Source organism: Eschrichtius robustus, chromosome 6 (genome assembly GCF_028021215.1).
Source record: "Eschrichtius robustus isolate mEscRob2 chromosome 6, mEscRob2.pri, whole genome shotgun sequence".
Classification (NCBI taxonomy): Eukaryota; Metazoa; Chordata; class Mammalia; order Artiodactyla; family Eschrichtiidae; genus Eschrichtius; species Eschrichtius robustus.
In genome coordinates, this window is record NC_090829.1 from 9,661,276 (window position 1) to 9,682,928 (window position 21,653).

The following is a 21,653-nucleotide window of genomic DNA, read 5'->3' on the forward strand; positions in this document are numbered from 1 at the left end:
AGTGGTGGTGAGTGTGAGGGTCTAAGTCCTGGGGTAGAGTCCCAGCCTCCAGCTGCGCGATGGCGGAGAGGGGGTGTGGAAGGGAGAGAGGGAAAGGGGAAGGAAGGGAAAGGGGAAAAAAAAAAAAAAAAAAAAAAAAAAAAAAAAAAAAAAAAGGCCATCCCGCGCATGCGCTCTAGCGGCAGCGGAGGAGGGCTCGGCCCACGGCTCCCTCCCCGCCTCGCGCCTCGCGGGGCCCCACAGGCCCGGCCCCGAGAGCAAGCGCGTCGCGCCCGCGCAGTCTTCGGGCCCCGGCGGGCGCCTGCGCACCAGCGTCCTGGGCGCGCGAGCCGCGGGGTTATTAGAGGTGGAGCGCGGGGAGGGCGCGAGGCAGGAGGCGGCCGCCGTTACGGCGCGGGCGTGGTCACGTGGCCGCTGGTCACCGCCGCCGCCACCCCCTCCCGCCCTGTTCTCTATCTGGTCGGGTCCGGCCCGGCCGGCACCACGAGCGCCCGGCAGAGACTGAGGGAGAGAGAAAGAGGAGGGGAGGAGGAGGAGGAGGATTCAGGGAGTAGGAGCTGGGGAGCCCTCCTGCGCCACAGGTAAAATAATGATGATAATCGTAAAGCAGCCCGGGCCCCCTGAGCGCCTCCGCCTTCCTCCAGCGCAGCCCCCACATGCAGACGCTCCCGCCCCGGTCTCCCCTCAGACTCTCAGGACGAGTCCCGCCTCCCCTCGCTCCGCCGCCGCCTCCCTGGCAGGCCTGTGGTGCTGCCGCCGCCGCCGCGGACGGGGACTCGCAGCGCCCTCCGCGTGTGCGCATCCCGGGCGGGCGGGGGTTGGGTGGCGGGAGAGTAGGCTCTTTCGCTGCGGGGCGGCGAGGCCGGGGGGCTGTTCCCCAGCCTGCTGCCTGCCTGCCCCTTGGGGTCCCGGCCGCAGGGCCCCCTGCAGCGAGAAGGCAGAGCCTGGTGGCCGGACCCGGGCTCCACTTCCTACTTGGTAGATTTCCCTGTTCATTTCAGCCCCGGGCAGCACGCTTCCTTCGCGGGCCGGAAGCCAAACGGACCCGAAATCCCCAAATGTTTTAAAGTGCAGCCTTGAGAAGAGAAAAAAGCCTTTCACTTTTCAAGATGGAAACGTGACCTTGTTTGAGTACGACTTGAGTTTTTTCACCTGTAGGAACATGCAAGTTGAGGCCGTTCCGGATATGAGAAAAACTTTGCAGAGGGTGAACATTGATTTTTTTTTTTTTTTTTAACGGCTCCCCCCCCCCCCCCGCTTTCCTGGAAAAAGGAGCACCAACCTCCAAAACAATTTCCTGATTCTACAAGTGACCTAGAGTTTGTTCAGTAGCTATTAAGTAGTTTTACTTCCAGGATATGATTTATGTTTAAAGTTCACATCTTTTAGATTTTTTTTCTGAATAATTATCTGGAAAGAGTTTTCACTTGTCAACGTCGAATTCTGACTCCCAAAATTTTAGAATGCAGGTTGCACACCTTTGGGCCGGATTGCGCTGAAACTTCTAGACCCAGTCATTCTTTTGTATTCTTTGTACCACAAAATATAGCCCCAATATATGATTATGTAGTCCCTATATATTATGAGCGTGCGCTGTTACACTGTTGAAAGTAAACCTTTGAGCACCTTTGGTATCAGTGATAAAGAAATTCATTTATGTGTTGGTTAATTCTCTTAAGGAGCTTTTCTGATTCTACGTCTTGGTAGTTTTCACATCTTATCTCTAAATTCAGTTGTAAACTGGAGCATTTTTAATTTTTACAGCTATCTGCAGTAGAGTCCTGTAGAGCAGTTCTTCTCAAACTTCAGTGTGCCTAGGAATCCCTTGGGGCTCCTGTTTAAATATGCAAATCCTGATTCAGTAGATCTGTGATGCAGCTTGGTATTCTTTATTTCTTATAAGCTCCTACCTGCGGCTGGAGTAGCAAAGATGTAGATTACTTGTTTGCTAAGAAAGAAAGTGTATCAATGAACAAGTGCGTTTTAATAATTCACGTTTGGTGTAGAGGTGGCTTGAGATAAGAGACACATGGCAGGATGAACTGAGAGAGCTTGCCTTAGGGAAATCCCTTATGCAGAGTAAGCTAAGTCCAGGTCCCAGGGGAGGTGATAGCGGAACTGGGAGAACTCCCTCAACTAGGAAGAGTGCAGGTACCACGTGTGCATGCTGTGTGGTGCCTACATCACTTGGCCTGCGAATATTCCATGGAAGCTTGGTGGACTTCTAACTGAAGGACTTGCTCAGCAATGGGTAGTTGGATTTTTATCAACATAAAGGCTATGCATCATACTCTTGAAAGTTTCTTTTATTGGTGAACGTATTGAGTGTGTTGCTCTTTCTGTCACCCGTTCAAATGCAGCCTCAGTTGAGTAGTGCATTCCTGAGCCTTGGAAGCAAACTTGTAAACAATATAGGGTCTCCACCTGTCGATTTTTTTCCTAAATTTTAAAAAATGTAAATTGAAAAGTTTATGTTTAAAAAAAGTAAGTTGAAAAGTGTCACACGTAACTTCATATATTCATACTTCATATACATAAAAATGGTTGTACTTAAGTTTTGAAAACGTTTATGGCAGTATAACATCAACTACTTTTAGCATCGTAATTTTTATAGTCTTCATTCTAGTTCTTACTTCACCATTGTTTTTCATGTTAAATAATATGACAGTACTTTTTTTCTTCCAGTTTTATTGAGATATAATTGATATATAGCACTCTATATAAGTTTAAGGTGTGGAGCATAATGATTTGGCTTACATCATGAAATGATTATTATGATAAGTTTAGTGAACATCCATTATTTCATATAGATACTAAAGAAATAGAAGAAAATTTTTTTCCTTGTGATGAGGACTCTTAGGATTTAACAACTTTTTAACAGCTCTTAACTTTCATATGCAACGTAAAACAGTGTTAATTATGTTTATCATGTTTTATGTTACATCCCTTGTACTTATTTATCTCATAACTGGAAGTTGGTACCTTTCGTCTGCCTTCATCCAACTCCCCCTCCCTCCACCTCTGGCTCTGTTAACCGCAAATTTGATCTCTTTTTCTTATTATATTTATTTATGTATTTATTTATATTTATTTATTTATTTATTTAACATCTTTATTGGAATATAATTGCTTTACAATGGTGTGTTAGTTTCTGCTGTATAACAAAGTGAATCAGCTATATGTATACATATATCCCCATATCTCCTCCCTCTTGCGTCTCCCTCCCACCCTCCCTATCCCACCCCTCTAGGTGGTCACAAAGCACCAAGCTGATCTCCCTGTGCTATGTGGCTGCTTCCCACTAGCTATCTATTGTACATTTGGTAGTGTATATATGTCAGTGCCACTCTCTCACTTTGTCCCAGCTTACCCTTTCCCCTCCCCACGTCCTCAAGTCCATTCTCTACATCTGCGTCTTTATTCCTGTCCTGCCCCTAGGTTCTTCAGAACCATTGTTTTTTTTTTTTTTTTGATTCCACATATGTGTGTTAGCATATGGTATTTGTTTTTCTCTTTCTGACTTACTTCACTCTGTATGATAGTCTCTAGGTCCTGATCTCTTTTTCTGTGAGTTAGTTTTTGAAGTATAATTGACCCACAACACTGTTATTTCCTATTACACAACATCTAGTTACAATTTATCATCCTACAAAGCTGTTACATAGTTATTGACTATATTCCTCACACTGTACATTTTATACCTGTGATTCATTTATTTTGCAGCTGGAAATTTGTACCTCTTAATCCCCCTCACCTATTTCATTCCTCCTCCCACCTCTCTCGCAACCACCTATTTGTTCTCTGTATATATAACTGTTTCAATTTTGTTATGTTTGTTCATTTGTTTTTTAGGTTTCACATATAAGTGAAATCATACGGTATTTGTCTTTCTGACTCATTTCACTTAGCATAATACCTTATAGGTCCATCCATGTTGTTGCAAATGGCAAGATTTCATTCTTTTTTATGGCTGAGTAATATTGCATTTTGTGTGTGTGTGTGTGTGTGTATACACACACACACCCCACATCTTCTTTATCCATCTATTGATGGACACTTAGGTTGCTTTCATATCTTGGCTATTGTAAATAATGTTGCAATAAATATAGAGGTACATATATCTTTTCTAATTAGTGTTTTTGTTTTCTTCATATAAATACCCAGGAGTGGCATTGCTGGAACTTTGGTAATTTTATTTTTAATTTTTTGAGAACTCTCAATACTGTTTTCCATAGTGGCTGCACCGATTCACATTCCCACCAATAGTGCACAAGGGTTCCCTTTTTTCCACATCCTCACCAACACTTGTTATTTGTTGTCTTGTTGATAATAGCTATTCTGACAGGTGTGAGGTGATATCTCAATGTGGTTTTGATTTGCATTTCCCTGATGATTAGTGATGTTGAGCATCTTTTCATTTGCCTGTTGGCTATATATTCTTTGGAAAAATGTCTGTTGAGATCCTCTGCACATTTTTCAATCAGGTTGTTTGTTTTTTGATATTGAATTGTTTGGGTTCTTTTTATATTTTGGATATTAACCCCTTATCAGATACATGATTTGGAAATAGCTTCTCCCATTCAGTAGGCAGCCTTTTCATTTTATTAATCGTTTCCATTGCTGTGCAAAAGTTCTTAAGTTTGATGTAGTCCCATTTGTTAATTTTACTTTTGTTTTCCTTGCCTGAGGAGACATACCCTAAAAAATATTACTAAGATTGATGTCAAAGAGCTTACTACTTAGGTGTTCTTTAAGAAGTTTTATGGTTTCAGGTCTTACATTTAAGTCATTAATCCATTTTGAATGTATTTTTCTGCATGGTGTGAGAGAGTAGTCCAGCTTGATTCTTTTGCATGTAGCTGTTCAGTTTCCCCAACATCATTTATTGAAGAGGCTGTCTTTTCCCCATTGTATATTCTTGCCTCCTTTGTTGTAGATTAATTGCACATGTAAGTATGGGTTCATTTCTGGGCTCTTTATTTTGTTCCATTAATGTTTGTGTCTGTTTTTGTGACAGTACCATCCTGTTTTGATTAATGTAGCTTTGTAATATAGTTTGAAATCAGGGAGCATGATACCTACAGCTCTGTTCTTCTTTCTCAAGATTATTTTGGCTATTTGGGTTTTTTTATGTTTCCATCCAAATATTAGAATTATTCTAGTTCTGTGAAAAATGCCCCTGGTATTTTGATAGGGATTGCATTGAATCTGCAGGTTGCCTTGGGTAGCATGGCCATTTTAACAATATTACTTCCTCCAATCCATGAACACAGTATATCTATCTGTGTTGTCTTTGATTTCTTTCATCAGTATCTGATAGTTTTCTGAGTCTAGATCTCTTACTTCCTTAGATTTATTCCAATATATTTTATTCTTTTTGATGTGATTATAAATGTGATTAATTTATTACTTAATTTTTCTTTCTGATAGTTTGTTATATATAGAAATGCAGCAGATTTCTGTATATTAATTTTGTATTCTGCAACTTTACCAAATCCTTGATGAGTTCTAGTAGTTCTTTGGTGGCATCTTTAGGATTTTCTATGGATAGTGTCATGTCATCCGCAGACAGTGACAGTTTTACTTTTTCCTTTCTAATTTGGATTCCTTTTATTTTGTTTTTCTTGTCTGATTGTTGTAGCTAGGACTTCCAATACTACGTTGAATAAAAGTTCCAGTACTGTGTTGAATGAAAGTGTTGAGAGTGGGCATCCTTGTCTTGTTCCTGATCTTAGAGGAAATGCTTTCTTCACTGTTGAGTGTGATGTTGGCTGTGGGCTTGTCATTTATGGCCTTTATTATGTTGATGTATGTTCCCTCTCTACCCACTTTTTTGAGAGTTTTTATCAAAAATGGATGTTGAATTTTGTCACAAGGCTTTTCTGGACCTATTGAGATGATTGTATGATTTTTGTACTTCAGCTTGTTAATGTGGTATATCCCATTAATGGATTTGCAGATATTGAACCATCTTTGCATTCCTGGAAGAAATTCCTCTTGATCATGATGTATGGTCCTTTTAATGTATTGTTGGATTTGATTTGCTAATATCTTGTTGAGGATTTTTGCATGTATGTTCATCAGTGATATTGGTCTGTAATTTTCTTTTTTTGTGTATCTTTGTCTGACTTTGGTATCAGAGTGATGCTGGCTTCATAGAATGGGTTTGGAAGTGTTCCGTCCTCTGCAATTTTTTGGAATAGTTTGAGAAGGATAAGTGTTAACTCTTCTCTGAGTTTTTGGAAGAATTCATCTGTGAACGCATCTGGTCCTTGGACTTTTGTTTGTTGGAAGTTTTTAAAATTACTGATTCAACTTCATTACTGCTAATTGGTCTATTCATATTTTCTATTTCTTCTTGGTTCAGTCTTGGGAGATTGTACCTTTCTAAGAATTTGTCCATTTCTTCTAGGTTGTCCATTTATTGGTGTACAGTTGTTCATAGTAATCTTTTATGATCCTTTTTATTTCTGTGGTGTCATTTGTAACTTCTTTTTTATTTCTGGTTTCCATTTGCATGGAGTACCTTTTTTCATCCCCCTAACTTTTAGTCTGTGTGTGTCTTTACATCTGAAGTGAGTCTCTTTTTAGGTAACATATATATGGGTCTTATTTTATATCCATTCAGTCACTCTTTGTCTTTTGATTGGAGCATTTAGTCCATTTACATTTAAAGTAATTATTGATAGGTGTGTACTTACTGCTGTTTTGTAATTGTTTTCTGGTTATTTTCATAATTTATTTGTTCCTTTTTTCTCCTTTTGATTTGGTGACTATCTATAGTGTTATTTTTGGATTCCTTTCTCTTTTTTGCATGTGTATTTAGTATAGATTTTTGGTTTGTGATTAACATGAGGTTTATGTGTGTGTATATGTATATATACATATATATGTTCATCATATATATTTATATCTATATATCTATATAGTTATGATTGTTTTAAGTTGATGATCTTTTAGGTTCAAATGTGTTTTAACAACCGTACATTTTTAACCCCTTCCCCCAGTTTACCGTTTTTGACATCATATTTTACATCCGTTTGTTTTGTGTATCCCTTAAGTATTTGTTGTGGCTGTTTTTACAAGTTTTGTCCTTTTACTTTTCTACTAGCTTTATAAGTGGTTGATTGACTACCTTTACTGTATATTTGCCTTTACCAATGAGTGTTCCTTTTGTAATTTTCATATTTCTAGTTGTGGCCCTTTATTTTTCACTTAGACAAGTCCTTTTAACATTTCTTGTAAAGCCAGTTTAGTGAGGTTGAACTCTTTTAGCTTTTGCTTGCCTGTAAAACTTTTGATCTCTCCATCAAATCTGAATGATAGCTTTGGCAGGAAGAGTGTTGATGGTAGGTTTTTTCCTTTCATCATTTTAACTGTTAATATTGTGCCACTTCTTCCCAGCCTGCAATATTTCTGCTGAAAAGTCAGCTTATAACCTTATCAGATTTTTCTCATATGTAACTTGTTGCTTTTTCCTTGCTGCTTTTAATATTCTCTCTTGATTTTTAATTTTTGCCATTTTAGATACAGTGTGTCTTGGTTTGATCCTCTTTGGGTTGATGCTGCTTAGGATTCTCTGTGCTTCCTGGACCTGGATGTCTGTTTCCTTTCCCAGGTTAGAGAAGTTTTTGGCTATTATGTTTTCAAATATGTTATTTGCCCCTTTCTCTCTTCTCCATCTGGGACCCCTTTAATGTGAATGTTAGTACACTTGATGTTGTCCCAGAAGTCTCTTAAACTTTCCTCACTTCTTTTTGTTTTTTCTTTTTTCTGTTTAGCTTCAGTGATTTCCACTACTCTGTTTTCCAGCTCACTGATCCGTTTCTCTGTATCATTTAGTCTACTGTTGATTCCTTCTAGATTATTTTTCATTTCAGTTATTGTATTCTTCATCTCTGTTTGGTTCTTCTTTATATTTTCCAACTCTTTGTTAAAAACTTCTAACTTCTCATTCTGTTTATTTAGTCTTATCTGGAGTTATTTGATCATCTTTCTGATCACTACTTTGAACTTTTATTGGGTAGGTTGCTTATCCTCACTTAAGCTAGTTCTTCTTCTGGGGTTTTATTTTGTTCCTTTGTTTGGAATATATTCTTCTGTCATCTTATTTTGCCTAGTTTGCTATTTTTATTTCTGTGTATCTGGTAGGTTGGTTACATTTCATGATCTTGGAGAAGAGGTCTTTTGTAGGAGACATCCTATGTTTCCCAGCAGTGCACTCCCCTCTAGTTACCAGAACTATATGTTCTAGGGCCCACCTGTGTGGGCTGTGTGGGTCCTTCTATTGTGGCAGGCTGACTGCTATTGGTGGTCTGGTAGGTATGGCTGGCCCCTGGTCTCGTTGGTGGGGCTGGGTCATGAGACAGCTGGCTGTGGGTTCCTGGGGGGTACTGCAGCTAGTGCTGATTGGTAGGTGGGCAGAGCTGGGTTCTGGGGTGGGTGTAGGTCCAGGGGGTCCTAGCACTAGAGTCTGTTTGCTGGTGGGCAGGGCCAGTCCCTGACATGGGTAGCTGTGGTGTCTGAGGTGTTTCAGGGCTGCTGTTGGCCCTGGTGAGTGAGGCTGGATTGCAGGGTGGCTGGCTGAGGGGTCCAAGGTGTCTTGGAGCTTGGGTCAACCTGCTGATGAGTGGGGTTGGGGCCTAGGGGCTCCTGGGACTAGTCCTGGGCTGCTGATGGATGGAGCCAGGTTCCAGGTTCTCCGGCTGCAGGGCCTTGGGGGTCCTAGAGCTGGTGTCTGCCTGCTGTTGGGCTGGGGGTGGTTCCTGACACATCTGGCTGTGGCTTCTGGGTTGTCCTGAAGCTCATGTTGGCCTGCTGGTGGGTGGGGCTGGGGCCCAAGGCATCCTGGGGCTGGTGCCCATCCAGTGGTGGGTGAGTCTGGGTCCTGGGGCTAGTGCCAGCCCACCTGTGGGTGGATTCGTGTATGACAGTACTTTTGAAGCACTTACTAAGTGCCAGGCACTGTTCTAAGCACTTTATGTGTCTTAATTCATTTAATCCTCACACCAACCTCGAAGGAAACTAAAGCAGAAAGGGTAAAAGTCACATGCCAGCACAGAGCTGGGATTCTGGCTGACTCTAGAGTCCATGCTTTTAAAAGTCTTCTCTTTGTTGTGTTTTGGAAGAAAATAAATGAATGATACTCTTTTAAATCCCCTTTTCCTAGTACTGTTGAGAATTATCGAGCTTGACTTTCATTTTAAAATTCAAATTTGTCATTCTTTTTTAAATTCCCCCCATTTTATCCCACTTCAAAATGAAGAATAGCCTCAATGATTGTAATCTTTTCTGAATAAGACATTGAAATTTGCAACGGTTTATTTTGTTTGCACTTGTTTACTGGACTGGTCTCTTAAGTTTGTATGTCACTGTTAAAAGTGAAAGTGGTGTCTGTTTCCTTTTGAACCTGCAAGTTTTGAGTCCTTCATTTCTTGCCTATGACTGTCTCCCCTCCCCTCCCCTCCCCCTCTATGCACAGATGGTAGATTTATTTATGTTTGTTATTCTAACATTTAGGATTTTGAGGGGGATTGACTGGGTTATTGACTTTTTATTTGGCCAGTAACGACAATAAGAAACTAAACGTTGGTCATCATTATCATATTCAACACTGAGAAGGTAAGAATGACAACCTTAGAATGAAGAATGGTATTTTAAGTTGAATAATTTGTGTTTCATAAAAATATATATATTGTCTGTTCCCCACCCGCTTTCTGTCTCAGACCACTGAAAACTTTATCCCACATCAGCCCAGTCTGAGGAATGGTGCTTGTACACCTGGTCTAAAACATTTCTCTTAACGTGGACAGATCATTAAAATGGCAGTGCTATGCAGTTTGTGTACTAGAATTTGAGAACTGAGAGGTTGTGAATGGGGGCAGTTGGGGGAGGGGAAAGAGATGGGGGAGGGCCTGAGGCTAATTCCAGTGGCATTAATTTTCTATTAACTGGGATAATAGTAAGTTTGAGAAGGAAGTCAGTATAACAGCAAATCTGTGTTATAAATGTTTTCTCCATGCTTGTTCTCTGTTGTGATGTCTCTCATAATGCCATGCTGGCCAGTTACTTAGCCTCACAGTGCCTCACTTTTCTCATCTTTAAAATGAGGATAATGATAGAAACTACCTCACAAAGTTGTTTTGAGGATTAAATGATTATATGTGTATGTATATGTGTGTGTATACACATAAACACATGTAATATATGTATTATACCTATGCTGTTCTTATTATATATATAAATGTTACATACACACGTGTGTGTGTGTGTGTGTGTATATAAGACATACATGTAGATAAACAGTTGTCCCTTGGTATTGGCAGGGGATTCGTTCCAGGACCCCTGTGGATACCAAAATCTGTGGATGCTCAAGTCCCTTATAGAAAATGGCATAATATTTGCATATAGTATATACACATCCTTAAGCATACTTTAGATCATCTTTAGATTACTTATAATGCCTAATGCAATGTAAGTACTATGTAAATGGTTGCCGGAGCCTGGCAAATTCAAGTTTTGTTTCTTTGGACTTTCTGGAATTTTATTTTTTTTCCCCTGAATATCTTTGATTCATGATTGATTAAATCTGCAGATGTGGAACCAGAGTATATGGAGGGCTGACTGTATATATACATACAGTGCTTAGATAGTATCTGGTACATAGCTAATGCTACAGTCTTAAGTGTTAGATATTATGTTCTGCTGTGGATAATCTGCAGTGGTTGATCATATCCACATATTCAAGACTGACTATATTTGAATGAACTTAATGGAAATCGTACATTTATTTGGTATAAGACTGTAGGGCCAAGAAAACAGAAAGTTTGTGCTTTTTTGGATGAAAATACAAGATTGGTATAGTAATGATTTTATCCCTTTGGAGATTTAAATATGAATAAATATGGTTTGGCAGCTCAGATCTTTCAAAACAAGGAAGTAAGGCTGTAGAAACAATAAAAGATATCTTTGGTGGTGGTATAAAAGGATTAGTTTAAAATTTTCAAGTGTAGTGTTATGAAGCCCAGAACAAGATAACCTTTTTCTGGAGGCTTCTCTGATTACAACTTTTACCTTCCTCGACTGACTTGTTTGCTCCTTGAAATAATTCATCTTTCTTTGCATCCTCCAAACTTGGTCTGTAGTCCCTTATCTGAAACCCATGGTGGCATATGTGTCTCAGAAGTAAAAAGTTTTTGGAATTTAGAAAACTAATATGGTGCATATGCTGTATATCATGAAACCTCCTGTGGGTAGGAGCAGTCACCCCATAATCAGACACATTAATTTTCCCAGCAAAATTATACATCTTCACACTAAGTAGAATAAAAAAGACTATAAGAAACCTTACATTAGTTAGGCCATGTTTCTCTGACAGCTTAGAAAATAATTTTTAGGTTTTAGAGCTTTTTGGATTTTTGGAGTTGGAGATAAGGGATTGGGGTCTGTGTGTGTCTGTGTATGTGTGTCTGTGTGTGTATATATTTTTTTTAGTATTTATATTCATCATAGTGCCTGTCTCCTTGAGTAGACAGAGAACTGGAATAAAGGATCTGTGTGTTAGTATTTTGTATCTTTAGCATCTATAGGGCCTGGCAAGCAGTAGGTGCTCATTAAATGTCCATTAGTTTGGATGAAAAACATCTAAAGATGATATCATTCAGTCATTGTTCTGTGCTGCATGTCGTATCTGTGGCTGACTCAATGAAAATATTTAATAAATGCAGATTTATTATTTTTTTAACTCAATTGCCCAGGAAAGGTGGTTATTGGACAACTTTTTTTGAAACAAAAGAGATTTGAAATAGTCATTACAGAGGATTGCAAATTTTCATAAATTTGTATTGACAAGAATGTTTATCTTGACCTTTTTATGGGTCATGAAGTCTATATTTAGAAGAATGATTTACTTTTTAAAATTGATTACATTTAGTTATATATGATAATTACAGTAAACTAGCTGTGGTATATCGGTCTAAAGAAAATGCTGCCATGGGTGAATATCTTAGGTCAAATAATCACAGTGTGATAATCTAGATGGCCATTAGAAAACAGGTGTTTTTTTTCCTATTACAAAAAGTAATGCTTATTGTGGAAATTTTATAAAAATGGATGATCAAAAATAATCACGTGGACTGTTGGATAGTTCTTAAAGTTCTCTTGAGGGTTATCATGCTTGGAGAGGCTGAAAATAAAGTCAGGTTTGTAGTAGAAGTACTAGTTTAGAAAGCCAAGTAACAAATGCGGGAATGCTTTATGTTTTAGTGTTACTAAACGTTTTGTCCCTAAGTAAGATAAAAAGGTTGAACCAAAAGTAATGAGGTCTCCACTTCCAAATAGTGGGGTCTTCAGAATAATTAGATCAGTGAGAAGTAAGCTGCCACTTCTGATATGACCACCTTGGGGGAGATGCACCCACCTTCTGATGGAGTTGGGGTGAAGACTGAGCCCAACTCACAGGCTCTGGCTGCAGAGGCAAGCATTTTGTTTGCTGATAACCAGTGGGGATCAGAGTCAACCCCTTGAGAGTTTCCCAGAATGCTACCTTTGGAGTTGTTGCAGGAATCCAAGAGGAGGTACTAACACTGTATCTCTTGCCATCTTGGGGTGAGATAGTGGATTGATTGCCCTGGATCCCTTGTAGGATTTGGGGGTGAAGGTGGATTTGATAGGAGATGGGCAGATGGTACCACTATGTCGGTTTTTGTCTGCTGCATTCATTAAAGTAGACTTCTTTTTCTTCATGAAGTTCAAGAATCTTGTGGTAAGAATGCTCTTTTTGATAGGTCGATGTGTACGGTGTAGGGAGGATTGGGATAAATTGCCTCCCTTCTCCAATCTGCATTTCTCTTAACTAATTTAGGGTTAATTTTAATTTCTTTATCCTGTGTTGTGTATATGTAAATTGTAGCTATACACAGCTGAACATGTGTATATGTAAATAATTCCTAATTTTTAAAAAATTAATTTATTTTATTATTTTGGCTGTGTCGGGTCTTCATTGCTGTGCGGGCTTTCTCTAGTTGTGGCAAGTGGGGGCTCCTCCTTGTTGCGTTGTGCGGGCTTCTCATTGCGGTGGCTTCTCTTGTTGTGGAGCATGGGCTCTAGGTGCACGGGCTTCAGTAGTTGTGGCACGCGGGCTCAGTAGTTGTGGCTTGTGGGCTCTAGAGCACAGGCTCAGTAGTTGTGGCGCATGGGCTTAGTTGCTCCGCGGCACATGGGATCTTCCTGGACTAGGGCTCGAACCCATGTCCCCTGCATTGGCAGGTGGATTCTTAACCACTGCACCACCAGGGAAGCCCTGTCTTTTTTAACTAAAAGTGATTCTTGCTATTTTGTTGCTTGCATTTATTTTTCATTTAATATTTTATGTTACTTCTGTTACTACTTTTCCATGTACTTTTTGGTCACTCCATACTATTTCATTGTATGAATGAGCTATAAGTAGTTCTCCATTCTTGGAAACCTAGATTCCTCTCAATCTTTCTGATGAGAAGTGATACACTGAATATTATTGTATTGATAGCTCATGTCCCTTTGTGCCTGTGCATTATTGTTAATTTAGGAAAAACTGTGGTGAGTGGAATTAGCAGGTCAAAAGATAATTTAACAGTTTTGTTACATTTGGCTAAATTGCCCACCAGGAAGGTTGTAGCACTTTACCCTTTACTACAAAACTGTTTGAGAGGCCCTGTACCTATTGTTATTGGGTATTATCTTATCTTTCTTTATTTTAATAGCTTTATTTGGGTATATGTGACTTTATCCCTGTTCCCCTTTTTTTGTTTTCTTACAGTTTTTAACATTTTATGTAGTTAGATCTTGCTCTTCTTTTATTTATCTTGTAGAGCTTTTCCTACCTTATGGTTATATAGCTATTATTTTATATTTTCAACCGTTTTCATAGTTTAAATTTAAAATTTTGGGTTTGGAGTTATTCCAGAACATGTTGAATGGCATAGTGTGAAGTGGTACAAGAAATTCTAAGCTTTTTAAAAATTAAATTAAATTAATTTATTTATTTTGGTTGAGCTGGGTCTTAGTTGTGGCATGCGGGGTCCTTAGTTGTGGCTTGCTGGCTTCTCAGTTGTGGAATGCAAACTCTTAGTTGAGGCATGCATGTGGGATCTAGTTCCCTGACCAGAGATCGAACCCAGGCCCCATGCATTGAGAGCTCAGAGTCTCACCCACTGCACCACCAGGGAAGTCCCTAAAAAATTCTAAGGTTTTTGATCAGCCAGTTTTCTCAGTACTCCTTAATGAATGACCTATTCTTTCTCCATAGATATCAGTAGCTTTGTCATTTGGTCTTCTAGTCAGTCACACAGTATTTTATTTTTTATTGTTGTGAATAGGATTTTCGTGTGTGTGTGTGTGTGTGTGTGTGTGTATTTTTGCTACCAGACAATTTCTGGTAAATAGAAAAGCTGTTGATGTTTCATATGTATTTATTTTGTAACCAGTCACTTTCTGACTCTATTTATCATCACAGCTTTTCAGTTGATTCTCTTACCTTTTCCAGGTAGATAACTATACCATGTGAAGCTAGCCATTTTTGTAGAGAGATCAAATTGTACATCGTGTGGGCTTCTTGGAGTATCAAGCATCATGAGTTTCTTTTCCTGGTCAGGTGGTATAATTTCCTACTCCTCATGGTGAGTTTTCTTTTCAAGCTATGGTCCATTTAAAGTTCTCCAACCCAAAGCCTGTGATTTTCAAAACTGAGTGTAGTGGAGGCCTTTGGGAAGTGATCTGTAGACGAGGAGGCAGTGAAGGTGGGGCGGAATGGGAGAGGCAGGCATGGGGAAGTGCCTGATATGCCAGCTCTTCCTTCTCTGGCCCCTTTTCTGATTTCTGATTATTTTTCTGGGCTTCTTCAATTTTGCCCTTTTTAATGATTTTCTGGCTTCTTATTTAATTCTCCAGATATACTTTGTTTTCTTTCTTTCTTTCATACAGTAGCTCCCCTACCTCCTTTTTACTTTGATCCGGAATACAGATGTAGTAGTCTGAGAAGTAGTCCTGAGCAGTCCCTCTGATTTCCTTCCTTATTGTCACTAAAACTACTGCAAAATGCCCTGACCAGTGGCCACCATGCATCCTATCATGCAAAGGGTATGGCAAGACATTGATTAAACTTAGGTTTCCTCATAAAATAAAACCACTGTTTTAGAAGCGTTAACAAAATGAGAGAGACATACTTTATAAAGACAAATTGCGAGAGGATTGTAGAGTTGTAGCTGGGTGGTTGTGGACTCCAGAGGACACAGAGAGAGATTAGTGTTACAAAGAGAGAACAGGTTTCTGAAGAGTCTGTTATCTTAGGTCTCCAACCGATTTCTTCCCTGGGCTTTAGACCTGGGGACCCCATTGCCTATTGGATAACTCCACTTTTGGGTGGCCCACAGAAAGCTCAATTTCAGTATGTGTGCAACTGAATTTACCATCTTTTCTTAGAAAACCTATTCCCCCTCCCAAGTTTATTATCTCACTGGTTGGTACCTCCATCTCTCTAGTTGTTCAAAGCCAGAAACCTGGCAGACACACTTTATTCCCTTTTCCCAAATCCTCACATAAAGGCATCAAGCTCTGTGGATTCTACCTCTTGAATCCAATGTCTGTTTATCCCCACTACTTCTACTCTGGTATATCAACTTTGGATGTCTAGATCATCAGCTCTTGCTTATGTTTCTGTAAGGTTGTCTCATTGGTGTCCCTGTAGCCTGATGATCTTTCTAAGCTCTCGTCTGATTCTCTTACACTATAGCGTAAAACCCTTCAATGCAGTCCTGCCTCAGTATCTATCAGGGGTTGGTTCCAGGACCCCCAGCAGATATTGAAGTCCACAGATGCACGAGTTACTTGCAGTCTGCCCACATATTGGCAGGTTCTGCATCCACAGATTCAACCAACCATGGATGGAATATGCAGGGAACCCGCTTATAAGATGGGCTGACTGTGGTCTCCATCATCTATTTCTTAGTCTTGTGTCTTCTTCTTCTGCCTCCCCTGTACTCTGTGATTTCATTATAAAGTACTGAAATCTTTGAGTTTTTGGAACCGTTTATGATTTTGCTCACCTCAAGCTTGGAATATTCTATCTCTTGATCTTACTGACTTCTTGTGAGGTCTCAGCTTAAATGCCACTGCTCCAGAAAGCTTACTTAAACCACTAAGTCTGTGTTGTACCCTTCCTGTTTGGCCAAATAACCTGTACTACTCCATAACATTTATTATGTGTTAGAATTGTCTTTTTATGTAAGAGCCTGTTTCCCACTTTTGACTGCTCTGTGAGCTCCAAGGCCACGTACATCATCTTTACTCATACTTCTGGTGCTGTGCCTATTAAAAGTAGATGTCCTGTAACAGGTACTGTTCTAGGTGCTGAAAATAGAGCAGTAAATAAGAAGCTGTTCCAGTTATTAGCTGCTGTGTCATAAGCTACTCCAAACCTTACTATCTTAAGACAACAGTAATATTTATTTACTCATGATTTTATAATTTGTATAGGACATGGTACAGGAGGGGAGGTTTTTCTCTGTTTCACTTGGTGTCTGCTCATTGGAGGTCATAGTTTCCACTTCTAAGATGGCTCACTCACAAGGCTGACAGTTGATGCTGGCTGCTCTCTGGGAGCTAAACTAGGCTGTTGATCACAGCACCTACGTGAGGCCTCTCCATGTGGCCTGGGTGTGACTGGTGGTCTCTGAGAGTGAGTGTCCCAAGAACAAGCATTCTAAGAGGTAGGAGATAGAAGCAGCTAGAGCTCTTAATGATTAGGCTTAAAACTGATGAGCGTTACTTCTGCTGTATTCTATTGATTAAATAGTCAGCCTAGGTTCAATGGGAGGAGAATTAAACTCCATCTTCTGGTGCAGAAAGTGACAGAAAATTTATGACCATGTTTAATCCACCACACAGACCTAAAAAACAAACAAAAAAATAAAACTATAAAAATTATTGGATGAGTTAATTTGTCTATACTTTCAGTCTCCCAAGAATCATGATAATATATCATTAATTTAAAAAAAGTACAATATAAAGTGAAATTTTTAGAAGTAACTTCAATTCCCAGTCTTTTTAAACAATAATTATATTTCTTTTTCTGTTATTATTTATATAGTTTCTTAATTTTTAATTAAGCATATAACTCCTTTTTAATCGGTTTTGTATTCTATTTTTATTTTTTATTTATTTTTTAAATAAATTTATTTGTTTATTTTATTTTTGGCTACATGGGGTCTTTGTTGCTGCGCGCGGGCTTTCTTTAGTTGCGGTGAGTGTGGGCTTCTCGTTGCGGTGGCTTCTCTTGCTGCGGAGCACTGGCTCTAGGCGTGCAGGCTTCAGTAGTTGTGGCACGCGGGCTTAGTTGCTTCGCGGCATGTGGGATCTTCCTGGACCAGGGCTCAAACCCCTGTCCCCTGTCTTGGCAGGCGGATTCTTAACCGCTGTGCCACCAGGGAAACCCTGTGTTCTGTTTTTAAATTTTATCTTTCATAAGTCCTCATGCACTGATGTTATATTTCTAGGCATATTTCTAGAAGTGATATTACCGTATCTAAGGGTATGTGAAATTTAGATTTTGATACTTACTGCCAAACTGCCTAATAGATAATATTAATTTGTACTGCAACTTTTAGTGCAGGGTATAAATTATATTTTCCCATAATCTTGCTACCAGATGGTATTGTAAATCATTGCTTTTAGTTAACCTGTTGGCAAAAGTTAATAGGTTGCTTTTATTCTTATTTCTTTGATGCCTGTTTAAGCCTTTTGTCCATTTTTTGGGGGTGCTTATTTTCTTTTCTTATTGATCTTCAAGAGCTTTTTGTGGGTTATAGATTTGAACTCTGCTTATTACATATATTGTAAATATACTCAATTTGGTTTTTCAGTTTTGCTTATACATTTTACAAATTCTTATGAAGAATTATTACATTTTTATGTAGTTCCATATATTAGTCTTTTTCTTTATGATTTTGTTTCTTGGCAGAAACAAGATTGAACTCAGTTCTCCAATTCTTCCTTATTTGTCATCTTTTTACAACTCTGGTCAATCTTCCAGTAGTTTCAAATGTAGAATTTTTATACCTTATACATATTTCTGGGGGGAGATCAGTAGACCAATAAATTCCTTAGCAATTATACAGATGTCTATTTGGGGGATTAATTTCAGAATCTTGTCCATCTCTTAATTGTCTTATAATAAAATGGAATTGATATGTTTTGGAATTTGGCAAATTTCTGTCCTAGACAGTACCAGAGAATCAAGGTGAATAAAGACAAATTATTCCTTGGTGTCAGTGTTACTCTTTCCCACAAAATGAAACTTTCAGTGATTGAAATATAAAAATATGAAACCTTTTAAAATTGAAAACAGGATAATATGGTCAGCTAGGTTGTATGGACAAAGTATCAATAATGCCTTGAAAAGAATTAGAAATGCTAGAAAACCGTCTTTATTTTTTTTTCCTTAAAAGCTAACATGACAAAAAGAAATTACCGGGCCAAAATCTACATGAAAGTGGGAATTCAGAGAAGTAAGCAGATTATTAAAACTGCTTTTCCTCTGAGGACATTTGCCGTATTCCATGGAACTTTTACTTTGGTTTTGAAGGCCTCATGAGGCACAGGGTATAGAAATCAAAGCCTAGATAGGCCCAAGGAGAGGAGTTTAATAGGAAACTCCTCCATAAAACTGAGACTTCAAAGAGCTATGTCTATAGAGTATGGTTAAATCAAGTTTAAAACCCTTACCATGCTCTTGATCACTGGAGGCTGCAAAAATAGTTGTCTTGGACCTGAAAAAACACCTGTTCCTAAGAAGTTATAACCAGAGGTCTTCCCTCTTCTTGATTTGCAGCTCATATTCAGTGTCACCTGGGTGGTACAAATCTCACCTCAAGTTGTGAATTTAAGTGGTTCTAGGTACCTGGGAGAAGCAAATGAAAGTCCTTTCAGGTAGAATACATTTTTATCTTAGGTCCTAGGAAATTCCCACAAATAATTTTCCAGAGAATTAGCCCACAGTAAAATATAACCAACCACACAAGGAAACAAGGCACCATGAGTGAGAAGCAGCAGAAACAATTGACAGAAGTAGGTCCTCAGAAACTCCAGGTTTTGGAATGATCAGACAGCGATTATAAAACAACTGTTTATTATGTTTATATAAAGGTGGAAAATATCTGCAGGGTATGAGAAATTTAGCAGATTTGAAAAAGACCTGAACAAAACTTCTAGAAATAAAAAATAATAATTATAATGAAAAACTCAGTGAGTATGGTTAATGGTAGATTAAATACAACTAAAGAGAATTAATGAATTGGACATAGGAGAGAACAAATTATTCAGAATGTAGCACAGAAAGACAAGGAAATGGGTAAAAAGAAAGGGATTAAGATTTATAGAACACAGAATGAGAAGGTTTAACTGTATTTCAACAGTTTTTAATTGTAGAAGGGAGAAATAATGGGAAAGGAGGCATTGTTTGAAGATATAATAGCTGAGGATTTTCCAGAACTGATGAAAAACACCAGTTCATAAATTGAGTAAGTTCAGAGAAATACAAGCAGAATAGCTAAAAAGAAGTATACATCTAGACACATCATATTGATATGGAGAGCACCAGCAATGAAGAGAGCATCTTAAAAGTTGGCAGCAAACAAAAGACAGACTACCTTTTTTTTTTTTTTTTAAAGAGATTGGAGTTTATTTATTTATTTATTTATTTGTTTTTGGCTGTGTTGGGTCTTTGTTTCTGTGCGAGGGCTTTCTCTAGTTGCGGCAAGCGGGGGCCACTCTTCATCGCAGTGCGCGGGCCTCTCACTATCGCGGCCTCTCTTGTTGCGGACCACAGGCTCCAGACGCGCAGGCTCAGTAGTTGTGGCTCACGGGCCTAGTTGCTCCGCGGCATGTGGGATCTTCCCAGACCAGGGCTCGAACCCGTGTCCCCTGCATTGGCAGGCAGATTCTCAACCACTGTGCCACCAGGGAAGCCCCAGACTACCTTTAAACTAGCTGTGGCAGTTATGCTGACAGCTCAGGAGCAGAAATGGAAGTCAGAAAACAGTGGGATGATATCTCAGTGTGCTGGGATAAAATTGCCAGCTTAGTACTCTATGCCCATTAAAAATACATTTCAAGAGTAAGGGTGAACTAATGACATTGTCAGAATTGTAAAATATTATTCTCTGATAGTAAAGAAAACATATGGATAGATATGTTTTCTGATTGATTCTGGTATTTAGAATGAAGGATTCTAATAGAACTAAGCAGTTCTGAGCTCCACATAGTTATTTTATTCTTAGAAAATTGTTGTGTTTATACTTAATAAACAGAGATACTGTTTGGCAATATTTTTACCAATATAATACTCCAACTTTTGGATCTCTCCTCTGTTTAGAATCTTCAGTGTTGTTGTAGGAAACCTTTTGTGGTGATTAATGCATACGTAGGAAACCTTTTGTGGTGATTAATGCATACCTTTAAGTCTTGCTGAATCAATAATGGAACTTTTAATATTCATATTTTTTTTGAAATGTTTTAAAAATTTTATTTTATTTTTGGCTGCATTGGGTCTTTGTTGCTGAAGTTAAGATAAGAAGAATCTGGAGAAAATTGTGTCTTGGATTTGCAAAAATCATTCCTGGAAATGACTTTATTCTCTTCTCCCAGTCCTAAATTCAAATTTCTGGAAAAAAATAGTGGGAGATGTTTTTTTAACCCATGAATAAAATTAGTATAAATGAGAATCTAGAATTTGTGGGAAGAACAAATAGACCTTAAAGTTAGTCAGATGGACCTACGTTAGAATCTGGCTCCACCGTTTAGTAATTCACTCTTGGTCATGTGACTTAACTCTTCTGACAATTAGTTTTCTTATCTGTAAAATGGGGGTAAGACTGCCTTGTGGGTATATCCTGGGGAATAGAGGAGCAGTGTTTGTAAAAAGCCCTGAGTACAGTCCATAGATCTTAGTGGGTTCCCAACTCATTGTTACTGCTAAGTGACGGAACAGTGAATTGAATCTGGCAAGGAATTTGAAATTGTTTGTTGTACAAATGACATAAAAAAGTTGATCATACTTTTCATGTTGAAGAGTCATGGACACTGAAAGTAATGAGAAATTTTTTTTGCAGTTAGAAATTGTCAGAGTGTGACAATTTCACCTGTTCAATTGGTGGTTAATTTTGCATCACATCAGGTTAGGCAGCTTTCCCTTCTTCATGGCAGGTGAGAAGGAAAGATCAAGTCAGTGACTTGCTTTATAAAGGTAAAAAGATTTCCAGCCACAACACACACACACACACACACACACACATTTCTGTCTCCCAAGGTAAGAGTTCATGGTGACAGTTAATTTATGGCAAACCTGAATATTTTAGGAATTCATTCCAAAAACTGGTTATGAAGTATGTGGTTAAAACTTTATGCTTTAGTTTTCAGAAGTTAAATAAATTCATTGGCCTCTGATAATTTAGAATAAGAGCTATCAGAGCACTCTATTGCTATTTGAATTGACAAATCTAACTTCTGTAAAATATTTAGATCTAGATTTTCCTTTCTCTGCTTCTTTTTGTTTATAGTCAAGACATGAAATAGAATCTTTTATAATGTGGAATTACTTGTACACCTTGCAAGTTATTTTCTAG

The 21,653-nt window shown here is 38.7% G+C and overlaps 1 protein-coding gene across 1 annotated transcript in view; it reads left to right on the top strand.

The window, feature by feature from the left end:
* The first annotated feature begins 389 nt into the window (after nucleotides 1-389).
* TBC1D5 (TBC1 domain family member 5) overlaps nucleotides 390-21,653 on the top strand; it is a 535,061-nt gene continuing 513,797 nt past the window's right edge. The window contains exon 1 of the mRNA XM_068545866.1: nucleotides 390-581. The gene's annotated coding sequence lies outside the window, so the exon portion shown is untranslated. The remainder of the gene's footprint in view (nucleotides 582-21,653) is intronic.